This window comes from Callospermophilus lateralis, chromosome 12 (assembly GCF_048772815.1).
Source record: "Callospermophilus lateralis isolate mCalLat2 chromosome 12, mCalLat2.hap1, whole genome shotgun sequence".
Classification (NCBI taxonomy): Eukaryota; Metazoa; Chordata; class Mammalia; order Rodentia; family Sciuridae; genus Callospermophilus; species Callospermophilus lateralis.
This window is the reverse complement of record NC_135316.1, coordinates 100,919,343-100,936,758: the sequence shown is the minus strand read 5'-3', so window position 1 is coordinate 100,936,758 and position 17,416 is coordinate 100,919,343.

Here is a 17,416-nt window from a genome sequence, read left to right as displayed (position 1 = left end):
TATACAAAGATAACAAATAACCCAATCAACAAATGGGCCAAGGACCTGAACAGACATTTCTCAGAGGAGGACATATAATCAATCAACAAATACATGAAAAAATGCTCACCATCTCTAGCAGTCAGAGAAATGCAAATCAAAACCACCCTAAGATCTGCATTCTTATGGATATTAGACTCCTGCTGTCCACCTTGGCCTGCTACGGGACTCCTGGAGAGTTCCCATTGGTTGGGGAAGTGCGGTAGGAGGGAATTCCGGAGGAGAGACTTCCTGTTGGGGTCCGGGAGAACACCGCGTGGGTCGTTTGGCAATTTTCCCGGGAGCGTATGGGGCATTGGCGGCAGTTTCAAAAATAAAGTTTGTTCCTGCTTGAGTGGCTCGTGATTTTGTGCCCAGCCAGACTGCGGCACTCAGTACCATATATAAGTAAATAAATAAAATAAAAGATCCATTTACAACTAAAAAAATATTTTTTTAGTTATTGATGGCCCTTTATAAATTTATTTATATGTGGTATTGAGAATTGAACTCAGTGCCTCACACATGCCAGGCAACTGCTCTGCCACTGAGCCACAATCCCAGCCCCCAAAAGAGATTAAATTAGCTCACGATTTTAGCTCCATCAATTTGGTTTCTGATGAGGGCTCCCTTGTCTGGGTCACAACATTGCAGATGACATCATGGTGGCAACTTGTCCAAGGTGGGAAATCACATAGCAAGAGACACCAGAAAGAGTGCAGTCTCACTCTTTCCTCACAACCCTCTCAAGAACAGGATTCCCGGGCTGGGGATGTGGCTCAAGCGGTAGCGCGCTCGCCTGGCATGCGTGCGGCCTGGGTTTGATCCTCAGCACCACATACAAACAAAGTTGTAATATCCACCAATAACTAAAAAATAAATATTAAAAAACTAAAAAAAAAAAAAAAACAGGATTCCCATAATAATTATGTTAATATCTTCTAAATGCCACACCCCCAGTGATATAATACCCCCCTATTAGGCCCTAACTTTTAATGGTCCCACCATCTCTTAATATCACATACTGAAGACCAGGCTTCCAACACATGGATGGACTTTTGGGGGACTCACTCAAACCATAGTCTTTCTTGCCTTGTATTCAAACTCACTGCTTTTTCTTGTTGTTTTTTTTAATGTCAAATTGTCAAGGCCATTCTGTATAATTTGCCCTTCAGATATATTTTTTCAATTATTGAATTTCTATTTGGTTCTCATTAAATAGATCCCATTTCTCTGATTCCCTATCTATTCATTAGGTCCTTCTTATAATTCTTAAAGCATTTATAAAGGTCATATTAAGTCCTTATCTGTTTATTCCAATACTTCTATCAACTCTCAGTCTCTTTTTCCCCTCTGTGCTGGATATTAAACCCAGAGCTCATGCAAGCTAGGTTCTCAGATGCTTTCTTTCTTTCCTGCTTTCCTTCCTCCCCAAATCCATCCATCCATCCTGGGCATTTAACCCAAGGGCTAAATTTAACCCAAGGGTTACCACCAAGCTACACCCCCAGGCCTTTTTTATTTTGAGATAGGTTCTTGGTAAATTGCTGAGGTAGATCTTGAACTTATGATTCTCCTGCCTCAGCCTCCAAAATCACTGGGATTACAGGAAGGGGACACCACATCTGAACTGTGTTCATGGATCTTGAAGAACATATTACTCTAATAGCCATTCCTAAACTGTTAACAGGAGTATTTAATGAGAGATCTCCAACAATACCCAGCACAAATGTGATCTCCAAAATCTCCATTCAGCTGACCATTGTCACTATTACCTACTAGATCTTGCTGAGTTTTTCCTAGTAGACACACAGCTTATATTTTGCCAAACATTGATGAAGTCTTTATGTAAATTTGGGGGGCTGATTTGCTCTGGCACCCTGACCTATCAATTACAATTATCAACAGACCCAAACAATATCTCCACTCTTTCAACTCCTAAAGACCACCATGTTCTACCATGTTCTATAAGCGTTCCACATCCTTGCACCACAGATCATAAAGTGCCTCCACAGATATTATCAAAGAAATTATGAAACTCAACTTGTTTTCTGCACTGTTTTTCCAATAACAAAAAAATATACAAAAAGTTGGTTCATGTATTTTTTCCAGTGTTATAGTGATTTATACTCTGGCACTAGATATTCCATCTTTGCTAGAAGCAGGAGTGACTATTTCACAATGTTTTGTTGTCGTTTGTTTTTGAGATGGGGGTCTCCCTATATTTCTGAGGCAATCCTTGAACTAAAGATCCCCCTGCCTTGGCCTTCCAAGGAGCTAAAATTCGCTATTAAAAAAAAAAAATTACAAATTGAACTTATTTAATAAACTTAGTGCTATTTAAAAAAAAAAAAAAAAAGGAGCTAAAATTCCAACAATGGATCACCATGACAGGCTTCAACAATTTTTTAATAATAGATTGTGTGGCCAGGTATGTGATACACACCTGTAATCCCAGCAGCTCAGAGGTTAAGACAGGATAATGTGAGTTCAAAGCCAGCCTCAGCTGCAGAGGGGCAATTCAGTGAGACCCTGTCTCTAAATAAAATACAAAATAGGGCTGGGGATGTGGCTCAGTGGCCAAGTGCCCCGAGTTCAATCCCTAGTACTAAAAAAATAAAATAAATAAAATACAAAATAGGGCTGAGGATGTGGCTCAGTGGCCAAGTGCCCTGAGTTCAATCCCTAGTACTAAAAAAATAAAATAAAATAAAATAAAATAAAATAAATAACAAGATTATATGTATGAGGGCTGGGGTTGTGGCTCAGTGGTAAAGCACTTACTTAGCATGTGTGAGGCACTGGGTTCAATTCTCAGCACCACATATAAAGAAATAAAATAAAGGTCCATTGACATTTTTAAAATATTTTAAGGGTCTGGGGTTGTGGCTCAGTGGTAGAGTGATGGCCTAGCATGCACGAGGCACTGGGTTCAATCCTCGGCACCACATAAATGTAAAATAAAGATGTTATATCTGCCTAAAACTTAAGAATAAATATAAAAAAAGTTTAAATATTGTATGTGTATTCTATACATTTATATTTCTTTTCTTTTTTTATTTTTTTTTTTTTAGTTTTAGGTGGACACAATGTCTTTATTTTACATTTATGTGGTGCTGAGGATTGAACCCAGTGCCTCATCATGCTAGGCGAGCACCCTACCACTGAGCCCCATCCCTATATTTATTTTCTATATCATATTTATATTTACTATTTCATCTTCTCTCAGTTTTGCTAAGTTGTGTTCCCAGTATTTTTCCAGTGCTGGGGATCAAATCAAGAACTTTGCATATACTAGGCTAGCAGCTACCACTGAACCACATCCACAATATGTTCTTAACCACACTAAATTAGTCATTATTATTTTACATATGTAATAATTATTACCACATTGTGACTGACTTCTTTGTGTAGCACTTCTTCTTAGGGTCCACTCTCTCCTCCTGTGTTTAATGTATTTCTTCCTCCTACACATCCTGTACTTCCGGTAATGATTATCAGAGGTATGTGAAAAATAAATTCCCACTTTTTTTTGTCTGAAATTGTTTTTGTTAGCTCTCATTTTAAATAATAATTCAATTTGGCATGTCCTTTTGGGTTACAGTTATGTTCTTTAAGTCCTTTCCAAATATCATTCCTTTGTCTTCATCATGTCTGCTGAGAAGTATGCTGCTAGCCTATATGCTGTTTCTTTGTATATAATCTTTCTACAGTTTCTAATGGTATCTTGTCCATTTTTGAACACCCTATAAAGATTGATTGATATTTATTTTAAGGTACTTACACTATATTACTTAGCCACTTGTCATGCTTTAATATTACTTACTTTGTATTATTTAATCATTTTTCCATACTTGCCTTACCAGCACCATAAACAATAAACAACCTGCTGCTATACTAAATGCTTCACATCTTTTCCTATGAAGAGGCGCCATGATCCCGAAACTATGGTGCACATTTGTAATTCCAGCTACTTGGGAGGTTGAGGCAGGAGGATCACAAGTTTGAGGTCAACCTCTGTAACTCAGCAAGACCCTATATCAGGAAAGAAAAATAAAAAGGGATGGGGATGTAGTTTGGTGTACTCCTGGTAAAAGCTTAATCCCCAGTACAAAAAAAAAAAAAAGGTGTTTTTTAAACTCAGCAAAGTTTTTATCTACCAATTTGAGTGTATACAGATCTGTGACTAAGCATAGTGAGAAAAAGAACTATGCTCCAAATATACAGTCTTGGCTGTTTCCATCACTGGAGTTCATACATATCTGAGCATATCTGAAAGAACAGGAACAAACATCTGAATTCTACTTAGATGACAGAATGAAAAACTTCCTGGGAGTACACATATCATCTTAAGCAAAGAGGAGATCAGGTACCTTGCATATACTAGGTACCTAATATATGACCTAGAAACAAGGAGCCTTCATGCTTAGAGGAAAGGAGTAACTTTGAATGTACCATAGTTCCTGGACTAGGAATTATCTCTACCTCAGACTACCTTGTATTCAAATATGGGTTCTAAGAAGAGAAATGACTATAAGTAAAAATAAAAATATCTATTTATATTAAAATCAGTGAGAGTACATTATAGTACACCTCAGACAGAGTGAGTACATCACAGATAACCAACAATGAACATCACAAAGCTTTGGGATTTCCATATTACCAATACTGTCATCACCAGCTGTATCCAGAAAAAGCAGCAGGAGAGATGCCTGGCAATAGGAAAAACATTAAGCAAGACTGTCAACAGTATATACAGAAGAGGCAAACAACATAGGGCCTGGCAAAACTTACAAATGGGTAATTGGTTGGAGAAGAAATTTAAAATGTGATATACTCTTGTATACTAAGTCAGGAAGTTTACTAAACTTGTTGGGGGAGGTACCTAAGACATCTCTTGAGCACGCTAGAAATACCCAGAAGGAATACTACCAGCAGCTGGGGTGCCATTTTAAGAAATGGGGTAGAAACATTGGTGATGCGTGCTGCATGAGGATCAGGGCTAACTTAACAACATGCTCAAGGTATGAGACAGAGGCATCAAAGCCTTAAACTAAGACTATTCAGAGAACACAATTTAGAAACATGAACTTGTAACCTATTCCTCTAATCTATAATAGTCAATTTTTTGTTAATCTAGTGTATTGAAGAAAATTATACTATGAGTATGTTTTTTTAAATCAAATACTTTTGACTTTATGAGAACATTCGATTATTTTAACTGAAAATTCTACACTTCCCTCTAGTTCAGAAATTTTAAAACAGCTAGAAATTGAATGCCCACAGACATCTTCCTCAGAATGAAAACCAATAGGAAAAAGGTCATCTAACAAATTAAAAGTGGAGTTGACACTAATGTTTCTTTCAATGAGAGAGAAGGGACAAAACACTAGCGTTCCATCTAATTTCCGCACAACAGATGCCATTTCATCACAAAATAATACTTTGTACTTACCTTCCTCAGTTCTCAAAAGACGTGGGGAAAACACGTTTTTAAAAGCTTTTCTAGGAAACAGAATGAATACCAAAACTTAAGTCGTTTGGTGGTGCAGATCCCAAATGAAAGCCCAAACCTCATGTTTCCTATCCTTTATAGCCACTCACCCTCATTCTAACAAGGAGGGGAGAAGATCCCAGCAACGTCCCAGCAACAGATACTTAGAGAAAGAGCAAAACCGGACAAACAGGGAGCAGCATAGGAGTTGACAGCAAAGGACAGGCGACTCCGAAGCCCTAGACCGGAGCCCCCAGCCTCACGGACTGTTCGGAGCGCGTGCACTCGGACGGAGGCTCCTCTCCGGCTCGGATTAGGACGCCCACCCGCAGGCGGGTAGGGAGCCGGCCCAGTGTCAGGTGCCACACTCGGGGCAGTTTTCTCCCTACAATTCCACAGCCAAAAATAACCTGGAAGTGAAGTGTGGCTGTGCCAGGCACTCAGGTGTCAGCTGAGTCCCCTCCTCTTCTGGATGAATTTGTATTATTTATAAGACACTTGACACATGTTGAAACACTCACAGCTCCTCGGCCTCAGGAAACGGGGCTTGTTCAGCCGAGGGGGGGCATGTAATGAGGGAGTTAACAAGGGCTGATATTTTTTTACAACATTCTTTAAAAACTGAAAAACCTCTTTAAACACCAGGAACAGCTTAAATAATTCGCTCTGGGCCTCAGGGCCCGCGCGGACGTCCTCCCCGGCTCTCACCGCGACGGCGGGCCCGACGGGCGCCGCGGCCACGCGGGCGGGCTGCAGGCCGGGCCCACCTGTGCCTCAGGCGCCCCGCGCCGCGCGGACCCCGGAAGCCGGCGGGCGGCCGCGCCCTTTCACCCCCGCGCGCCGGACGTTGGCGGTGGGCGGAAGTGCGGCCCTCCAGGCGGGTGGCAGCGCCCTTTCACCTCACCCTGAGGGAGCGGGTCAGGCCGGGGCCGCCGCGGTGGGAAAGAGCGGCACGTGTGGGGCCGCCGGGGAGGCGTCCGGCGAGGCCGGTGTTCTGCGCCCCGTGGGCGGGCGGAGGAGGGCGCCCTAGGCCGAGGGGCCCACCAGCCCCCAGCGGCCTCTCGCCGGCGTCGGGAGCTCCCGTCGGGGGCGCACTCGCACGCGCTCTGCGGGCTGGAGTCGATGGGGGCCGCGGCCTCTCGGGCCCCTGGCGCTCCCGAGGTTGCGGGAAGCACGAAGCCGGACCCGCGAGGTCGGCCGGCGGCCCGGACGGCGCAAGCCGCGGGGCGCGGCCGAGGGAGGCACCTGCCCCCGCCCCCATTGACCGGGAGGCCGCGGCGCACGAGCCCCAGGCGCCCCTCCCGGCTCGCCCCACGGGGGTCTCGCGATCGCGGAGCCGTGAACCTCGCGGCCCTCGAGTGCTCCCCTGCGGGGGCGGGCGGCGACAGGGATACCCTTGATCGAGCCCCTGTCCCAGGGCTGAGACTTCGACGCTCCCAAGGAGGGAGTCTCCATGGAGGAATTCGTCCTGCTTCACTTCCAGAGTTGAAAGCCCCGAGGCCGTCGGTCCTGCACGGAGGAGCGGTCGGGCGCAGGCTAGCGAGCAGCTGATGGAAATAATTGTCTTCGCATACACGGCCCTGCGTCCAGGGGCGCGCGTGTGGACACACACGCACACACACAACTTGCCTCCTCTAGCTGCCCAACCTTAGTATTCCGGGCATGTAGTTTTCAACAACTTGCTTGACACAATGACAAAGACATTTAAATGCCAGGACGCAGACTTCACTTTTTAACCTGCTGAGAAGAGCTACTTTCAAAGCTTCCCCACCGCGAATAAACTGACAAAAAATATGGGGTGCACTTATAAATTAAACACCTTACCCTCAAAGCAATGTGCGTTAATCAGGTTTCTAAGGCAATAGCCATCTCTGTCTTTTCTTATTCACCCAAATAATGCCCCAAGAAGGAACCCCTTTACACAAGGGGGGAGGGAGTATTGAATTATACCCATTGCTAGTAAAAATCATCTTAAATCAATAGAGCACCACTTGAACTTGAGTTTCCATTGTTTCACTGAATCATCAATGTTTTTAATTAAACAGAGCTACCCTTTCTGTTAAAACATTACATAAAAGGGTTAGGTTTCTACTTTTGTTGAGGCAGCTGGCGTTTGTTGGCTGTTGTGTTTGAGCAACAGACTGTTCAATAGAAGCGAGAAATAGCTCAACGCGCTCTTAATAGACCTGTTTCAACAATGTACCTTGAAAAGGAATACATTGTGTTATTGTGTTAGTTTGCTACAAACCTATTAAAAGAAAAATAGCATCCATCAGGTCTAACAAAACGCATTTGTATTATACATACTTATCTGCTTCAAATACACTTCTTGGCACAATGTCTAGAATTCAACTAGATCATCAAGAGCTGGACAGAAGAACACATACCAGTTAGGTAATGATACACGCGCTAAAAATAATAATAAAGGAAGCTCCAAGCAGATGGTGATCGCTATTTTTTGTTTGTTTATTATGAGAAATGCAGACAGTCCTACTTCAAATGAAAAGTATGGATTTCTTCGACAAAAACAATTTAAATTGTAGCATGGGAATATTCTCGCAAATTCCATATTTGGAACAAATCATATACATTTTCGTTTGTAATTTGGTTCAGAGGAGGATTCAGTACAGAAATGATGCATTTTAAAGCAGAATTAAACAGCGCGCAAGAGCCCGGTTCTTTAGGGAAATGCTTGAAACAAACAAATCGAAAGCAAGGGTTCCAGCCAAGAGGTTGGGGAGCAGCGCTGTCTGGCAGTAGGAAAGGAAGTGCTTCTTGAGAGTGCTCTCTTTAAAAATGATTTTAAAACTTATTTTTTGACATTTTAAATACAAAGAGAAACTGCAAGCAAAGAAATAGGTGATATTTCCACTATGGACAGAGTCTGTTGCAGGAAAGGTTGTCACTTGGACCACAGACCTGAGAGAAAAAAGGCAAATGATGAAACCTATCTCTGAGATGGCTTAGCAGAAAGGGCACTCCAAGTAGCATATATCAAAGGAAAACATCTTTTGCTCCCACACAAGGCACTGGGTTTGGTTCCAACCTGAGTAGCCAATATTCCATTTTTAAAATGCATAAGAGAATAGTAGATTGCCTACAAGTAAGCTTAATTGTATAAAAAAGACAATTTATATAAATTGCAATAGCACCCTATGTGCCTTATCTAAATAGATGAAGCAATATTTTGCCCAACAATGTGTATGATTTATTCCATTTCTGAATTAGTAAATTTTATCACATGAGGATTTGGAAAAAAAATGTTACCCAAAATTTGAGATGATAGTTTTGCCATATTACAAAATAGCTATATTAGAACCTTCTACAGGACAATTTAAAGTCACATAGCTGATATGACTGCTCTCTTCAGTTAAACCATTTTCTCAAGAAGGATGTGTATGGAGAGAATACAGGAAGGTAGTTGAGATGTATTTGATTAATACTTAGACTTCTTGCTAACATCTCACCTCTAGCCCAAATCTAGTTTTTAGATTAATTCAGTGGAAATGAAATCATATGCCCCAAATTGTATGCCATAAAATTAGTTTCTCAAATGAATAAGATCAACAGAAGAATTGATATTTTCAAGGTGAGAATTTTTTTGTAACTCATAATCAACCAGATATAAAAGGAAGGTCAAATGCACTGGTTGGACCATGATATGAAATGTTAGCTAAAGCTTTATTAAAAGTCTTTGATTTCCATTTATAACTTTTAGAAATATTTTGATGTTTAAAGTTAAGTTATCTAGGGAGAAAAATTCAATGCATTTTAATTTGAAGAGGTTGTTCAAATAAACAAAGGAAGAAATGTATTTCACAGGAAGATTGTAATCTGATTCTTTGTTTTGTTCTCAGTCTTGAAAATCATTGATTCTCCTTTGCAAAGAATCTTCAATAGTGTATGAAAGCTAAATACCTTTATTTTCTTTCTTTAAAATAAAAAACATCCAAATAATATGCATTGAATTTGTCTCCCCTTAAAGAATAAAGAAGAGGATCACATTAGGATGATTTTCTGTATACACTCCAATTTTTCCTAAAAAGAAGTTTTTGATCTGTTAATCATTAATGTCTAAAAAATTCTCAAACAAATTATAAGAATCTTAACTACCACTAATCCTAAATAGCATCTGATTCAAAAGATTTTGTAGGGTACATTTTCAAAGCACCAAACTTCTTTACTATCCCTTGGTCTGCCTTGAGTAGGTGAACAAGCATCATTTCAGATTCCTTTTGACTTTTTTTTTTTTTTTTCCTTTTAGCTTGGAAGTATGGGAAGTAAAAGAGGTTAATATGTTTTAAACATTTCTGCCATACGCGATTATTTCAATGCCATTCTCTGGTGTTGTGTCTGAAAAGCCGGTGGCTGAGCTCGCTGCCCACAGAGCCAGACATTGAGCCAGATCCACCCCTGGGCACAGTCATGGGAGGGAAAAGATTCAGCTTCCAAACTTGATTAAAAACAGCCCAACAGTTTCTGCCCGGTTAAAGAACTGTGTGGCTGGAGAAGCTGAGTAAATTGCCTTAGAGAGGAGCCGGCTGAGGTCTATGTCTCTTTCACAAGGGGATAGAGGGAAGTTTGAAGAAAGCAGAGAGTGAGTGGGCTACAAAAGGGCAGCTTGTCCACCAAAACCCACAGTTAAAATCCACTCTACAAGATTTAGGTGCTGAAAAGGATTCCACCTTGTAAATGTTCGCCTTAATTTGAAAGGAAAAAGAAAACCTGTGAATACACCAAGAACATACAGATGCTTAGGAATTGTTAACTTGTTTCTGAGTTACTGAGAGATCTTTTGTTTTCCATTTGGCAAATACTTCAAAATATCCTTCTCCCCCTAAAGTTACATTCTAGAAGATACAATTAAAAGAAAAAGACTAAGATGAAAAAAAATGAACTGGGATAAAGTGTGTAGGTTGGTGAATAAAGTAGATGTCTGCCAGAATCTTCTTAATTATATGCTGTTATTTGCTGACTTGTGATGTTTTAATGGTAAGGACTAAAGACATTCAAACAGGAATCCAAATATGAACAAAAGTGGGAGTTTTCTGGTGTGTTACAATAGTAAAATGAGAATGGTGTCTGTATGTGACTGTGTGTTCTCCTGCAATTCAAAATTTTATTCCAGAAAGAGGTGCAATTTGTTACTTCTTTTGTGGGCACAAGAGGAGAAAAATATGATACATTTGGGGATTTTATCAGTAGTGCTGTGTTTAGTTTTAATTTTCCTGTATTTTAAAATAAACACTTTGACCAAAGCATGTTTGATCTTTGCAAGAAGGAAGTATACATTGTGAAGGAATGTGCAGAGGCTGGATATGAAAATGGGGTTGTGACTCACAGCTGCAGGCAGAAAAAAAAAAAAAAAGGCGTCGTGGTGTCAGCCAGAGGTGTTCAGTCTAATAATTCAAGCTGTAAACTGTATCCCCTAAAATTACCTACATAATAAATCATTGTGGAAAGAAAAAAAAAAAGTTTGGACTGAAAAGTGTAAGTGAAACAGAACCCTCAGGAGACTTCAGTGCTGGGACCTATTGGCAATGATGTGAAATATGGGCTTATTTTGTCCAAAATTTTAAGGATCAAAATAATACTGGAAGTTATTTTAGCAGGGTCCCGCCCCCCCCCCCCATGGGTCTCAACACATTTCCAGTCTGTTGAAGAAATGGGCTCGCAATTTTTTCCCCTCTCCTGATAACATGGCTGGAATTGCTGTATGGGACTTAACTGTGTATTAGTACAGTTTTGAGGGAACAAACAAAAAAAACTCAGTGCAACAACAATGGCATCACTTTAGAAAAGTAGTCATAGCTAAATAATCAAATGTACATCAAGGACGGAGGCAGAAATCTTTCTGAAAATTTCCTTAGGTTCTTGCCCCATATTTCAGTGTCGCTTGTAGATACCAAAGAAAACGTCAAATTGATGTGAACTGATGAATTAGCTTGCCTGAAAATTCAATGTTAGATTGAAATCTTTACACCCTGCGGTTGGTGAAGCCAGTGCCAAATCCTGGAAACATGAGACACGGAACCGTTTGGGACTAGAATGCACCCACAGGTTTTGGAGTAGAAAGGAGCTCAGGACCAGTAGAAAGATGCAGATATAAGGAGGAAGTTTAAAGGCCAAGGACACAATGAGGGTGAGGAAGTCAAGAAGCAGACTCACCAAAACCACATTGAAACAATTTATTTTATAGGATCTCCTACATTTCCAGAATTAGTGAGCAGACCCACTCTAGGAACAAGGGCTGTGGATTCTTAAGTTCACGGGAGCACTGAGAGTCAAGATTGGCACGGGTCTCTTTCTCCTGGGCATTTCACATTAAAATATAAGGAGAGGGGAGGGGAGAAAAATAGAACGAAGCTCGAGGAGGTTGACTAGCGAAGTTTGCAATAAAGATTAACTAGAAAAAAGAAGTCCACAGCAATTAAAACCCCTGCATCGGCTCATTAGTATTCATGACTGAATGTCCAGCCTTTCTGTTTATCTTTCTCCCAGGATCAATATCTGAGCAGCGTGGGCCTGGGAGGAACCCAAGTCGGGCCCTGCGTGAGCCTGACCTTTCGCGCCCTCCCTACAGGTCAGAGCATCTTCTGTACCACCCGGCCAGCGCCTCACCCGCGCTCATTAAATCCACCATTCATAGGCGGGCAGAGAGAAGGGGGGGGGGGGTACAGGCCGGGGGTAGGGAGTGGGGGCAGCGGGCAAGCAGTACCAACTGACTCCAAAGAGTTTCGGGGAAACCACATTCGGCCACATTAACCGCTATGGGCCCAAGAGAAAGAAAGAAAAAAGAAAAATGAAAAATAAAATAAAATCCCGGGTCTGTCCTCAGCAAGTCTCCAGCCCGGCTCCTGGCAGGCCCTTGCTGGCTCGGCCTGATTCCAGACCAGAGGTTTTGGTTTTTTGGCTGAGGGAAGCCAGAGTTCTCCCGAAAAAGGAACCCCACGCCCACTCCCAGTTCTACCCAGTCAAGAGCCTCCCCAGGCCTCCACCAACCTCGAAGAAGCAACCCAGTCTCGGAGCATTAACTACGATGATTATCTTTGACATTATTAACATTATTATTATTTCTACCCCCCACGTTCCCTAGCGGCTCTCCGCTGCGTCTGCTCCCCAGGGCCACTGACTCAGCCTGGGGACTGAGAAAACCTGGCTGGGGCTGGGGGAGGGCTTAGGAGGTTGGGGCAGAGTCCAGGAGGTCTGTGAATGGGAGAGTAGTGAGCTCTTCCTTCCAGAATTAGCCATTTCACACGCACGCACCAAGGGACGGAGGGAGCTCAGGTGGGTCCGTCGCCTCCTGGGAGTGGGCTTGGGGGACCCCAGGTTTAGGCATACCCGCCCCCCGCCCCACACATTCCCATGCTGGAGACTCAGGCGCGGCCTCGAGAGCGCCCGGGGGTGAGAGTGCAGGGTAGGCCCGGCCCGTTGGGATCCCGAACCTAAAGGGCTGAGAGAGAGGGGAGTGAGCGCAAGGGTGAAGGGGACATCAGTTGCTGGATCCTTCCGTCACCCCTTTGGCCTCAGTCCCTTCTCATCCATACCAGCCGGGGGCTGAGAGTTTGGGAAGGCACAGAAGGTGATCATGTGTGAGTGCATGGTGTGTGTGTGTGTGTGTGTGTGTCCGCCGGCGCGCAAGTGCTGGGGCTCCCCCAGTCCCTGCCTGGCGGCTGAGCTGGACCCAGCCCCCGCTTGACCACCACACTGGACCAGGCAGGAGGGATGCTGGAGGAGGGCAGGGCACAGAGCAGGAGAAGACGAAACCAGATGTCACCTCTTCAAATGCTTGTGGGCCCCCGGATACAAACAAACAAACAAACAACAACAACAAAAAAAAAAAAAAAAAAAAAAAAAAAAAACGTAGAGGGTAAGAGGTAGCCAAAGCACCGAAGATTCCCGGACTGCGTTTTGAAGGGGCGGAGCAGCAGTGGGAGGACCCTGGCCCGAAGATCCCCGGCAGAGGTCTGGGCCTTGGCGATTCAGGGGCAGGGCAGGGCCTGGATGCTCTGGCCTCAGTCATCCCACATCCTTGACCGTGAACACGGACCCTGGGGCTGTCCTAGTTATGGTTTACAAGAGTTCTTATTTGTAACACCCGGTGGTTCAAACCACTACATCTGCCTTTTCGTTCAGAGGAGTCCAGCAAGACTGGCCTAAGGTTTAATGTTCTACCTCTTGATCCAGTTTGGAAAGAGAGCTTTTTTTTTTTTTTTTTTCCTAAAATAAAAACCCAGTAACAATCAGCTGGGAGCTGGGGTGGGTGTGGGGAGGGCCAGGAAAAATGACATTTCCCTGGGCCAGGTTCTGAGTTGCCAATTAAAAATTGAAACTGTTCATTGAGATCTGCTGGGGATAGCTGTGGGCTGAGGGCTCCAAGTTTTTGTTTATATCCAAGTTTTACATCAGACTATAATCCATCAATTCACAAGTATTTATGGAATCCCTACTTCGGATTCCAAAGTTTGCTTTCCGAGGCACATGTCTATTTCAGCATAATAAATAAATAAATAAATAACACATCCAAAACTTCAACCCAGTCTTGATGGGGTGTTATTTTGAGGCCTTTATTTCTCAGTCCCTGGAAGTAGGCCTAGCCCGCCCCTTGGATTTGGGGGGTGGGAGGTGATGTAGGAAAGGAAAGGACCTGAGTTCCAGTGGGTGCTGGATGAGTCCCCTGTGAGTCTCCTGTGCCACCAATGAGCTCACCAACGGGGACACACCTCCCCCTCTCCTGCCGACCTAGGCAAGCGACTCCTCACTTTGAGGGGTCAGGCTATCCTAGCCAACGCTGAGATGAGGGAGAACAAATAGCAGGGTACAGGGAAATCCAAGCCTCCGGTCCAGCCTGTGATCTGCCCTTGATCTCAGGGTTTTGTGCGGAAGATAGAACCACTTGAGACTGAAAACATCCGTCTGAAAAAGAGACAAAGGGGTTGGGGGATGGGGTAGTGGAAGGGCGAAGAAGGTGCGGGCAGAGAGGAAAGGGGGCGAGGCAGGGCTGGATGGGTGTACAGGGCCTAGTTTCCTTTATTTGCGCTCCGCCAGGGCTTAGCCCTAGCAGCTTCCCCTTGCCCAGCGCCGGAGCAGAACCCACGCGGCCTCCGCTGTGGTCGTCACCTCCTCCCCGCCAGGGACTCGGGAGGACATCACTGAACTGGGAGAAGCTGATACCGATGCCAGTTATCATTGTGGTCATTAATAATGCAGCGAGGATCACGATAATTAATAATAATAATGATGGGCCTCCCGAGGGGGTTCCAGCTGCCTCCGGATAAAGCGGCTCTCGCTTTGAGGGGCGTTATTCGGTGGTGGATGGAGCGGAGCGCTAATGGAGCGAGCCTGGGCGCCCTGAAGTTCAAGTTGACGGCGGTGGCGGACTGAAAGCTTCCTCCAGCCGCCGCAGTCCGACCTCCCAGCGCAGCTCTGGGTCCCTGAGGGAGGCGAGGATGGGCTTCAGTTTTGTGACTCCGGAGTCACGGCAAAGGCAGGTTAGCCTTCGGCTTAGACGTGGGGGCGGGGGTGAGGACCGGAGAACTCGCGCACCCCTGCCGGACCCCCAGGCCGAGGCGACAGATTGCTGTCTGGCTCTTGGGCCGCAAGCCCCCCGCACGCCTTCTGAGTGGAGCTAGGGTGACATCTTTAATACTTTTAACACTTTTGCAATCTCCCTCTCCCTTCGTCCAGTCCCTGAGACTCCAAGGCCGAAGAGAAAGGCAAGAGAGGGAGACTGGGCCACATCCCGGGGTTGGAGACTCGTTTGGACAAAGCCGAGGGAGGAACAGGGAGCCATTTTGCAGGAAAGCTGCTCCCACGAGCTCCGTACATCTAGGACTAGGGAACCACTCCCAGGCTGGTTCCTCTTTGCCTTGTCCCTTGTCGTTTTATTTTCCTGCTGAAAACTAAGATCAGCGTCCCCAACCTGGAAGGACCTCCGGTAACTCTCCAACATTCCGATCTGAAAAGTGATTGAACCACCTCGATGCTGTGAGGTCATTCTTCTCTTGCTTCTTCCCCCAAATGAGAGAAAACCCCCTAAGGCTTGAGTTGATGTGAAAGTTGCCCACACACCCCATTTCATCCTTCTTAGATTTGGGAGGTGTCTCAAAACCAACAACTTCCTTTCCCAAAATTAAAAAGTTAAAGCCGTGCCATAGGCAGTTTCATTCTTGCCCAAATTATGATGAATATTTAATCTGATCCTTCTCCTCCCCTCCCCCCCCGCCCACCCCTGGGAGTGAGGGGCTTTGGAAAACCCTAAACGATTTTCCTCACAGCTTATAATGTGTTCAATGAACTCTCCCAAGGTTCAGTAACACATGCCAATTATTTTAATAATTTTGCTTAATATTATTAGGGGTTATAAATTTGTTTTTAATAGAGGGTTGATTGCTTCAGAAATTGGCGCTTAGGCAGTTCCCAGGGCCGCTGGGGAGGGAAAGTCTGGCATTTGTCACCCTGAGTCTTACCTGCACGCAAAACCCAAATTGAAATCCTTTCCTCCGCATATAACAGGTAGCATGGCCTCAGGGAGGTCAGCATTGTCCTCCTCTCCACTGAGGCCCTTTGGGCCTGCGCTGCCTGGCCCCGCGGCTCAGCCAAAGGCCGGAGGAGGAGAAAGCAGCGGTTGCCACCGCAGTCCCCAGCGCTCTCAGCCTCCGCTGGCGCAGTCCAGCGCCGCGCTGGGCGATCCCACGGAGGTGTCGCTGCCCGTGCCGCCCCCGAGGCTTTTTACTGCTGGGGAGATAGCTCCGTGGCTGCTGGGGGATTCTCCGAGCTGCAGGACACCCAGGGAGAGGAAGAAGGAGATGTCTTGATAGTCCAGGGGCTTAAAAATAAATTCTCCCATTCATCCCTTTGGTTATTAAAATTATTTTTCCTTCCTTCCTTAGAGCAGCGTGTTTGGAAACTCGTTGAGTCCCGTGGGGGGGAGGGGCGAATGAGGCCGCAAAACCTTTCAGCAAGGTGCTTCAGCTCATTTCCACCTGGCAATTTTAGCCTTTGCACTTTATTTGTCAATTCTTGCAAAGGTTCTTTCGTTTGGAGCCAACGGTTTGTTGCTTCTCTATTCTCTCAAAAGAAAATTAAAATGTAGTCCATCACTTTCTCTTGAACATCCTGATTATTGGTGCAGAGCAGCTTTGCTTAAGATAAGTAGGATTTCTTGAGCAAGCTCTCTGCTTAAAATTTCATGAAAAAAAAAAAAAACTTCTGGAAGAAACAGGCCCTTTTAAACTATAATCATTGGGCCAAGTTCAAAAACAAAGTACTCAGCTCAGTTTTAAACGTGCAATTAAAAATAACTGTACCTCAGCTTTTCAGAGGGAGGGAGAGGAAGGGGGCAGGGAAGGGGGAAAACAAAGAATAAGGAAATGTTTAGTGCTCTTAAATCCAGTCCAAATAGCTGAAAGAAAGAAAGGCATTCCCTCAGATAATGGAGCCATTAGAAACTCTGAAGGTTCCTGCCGCCATTCCTCACAGGGGATTTCCAAAAATTTAATTCACTCTCAGCTACTAAACAAAGGATGTAGAAAATAATTTTGAGACTTTCTGCCAAAGGGGCAGTTTGGCCTCCTTCCTCTGCATACATACACCTTCCTCTCCAGAATGCAGGATGGTGCTTCCCAACACCTGGTACCCTGATCCAGACCCATGTCAACCCTCAAGCTGCTTCCTTCTCATTTGCTTTAAAAACTTTGCTAGGAAAAAAAAAAAAAAAAACAGTATGTTCATGCAGTTTCAACACATTTTATTATATTTCTGTATGCATTACTCTCAAAACATATCACAAGAAATGATCAAACCACTTAAAACCTTCAAATAAAAAATCTGAAACAGTTTATGCCCACAATTGTACATATTTATAGTTAAGAAACATTCTTTATAAATATTGTTTCCTCTGTA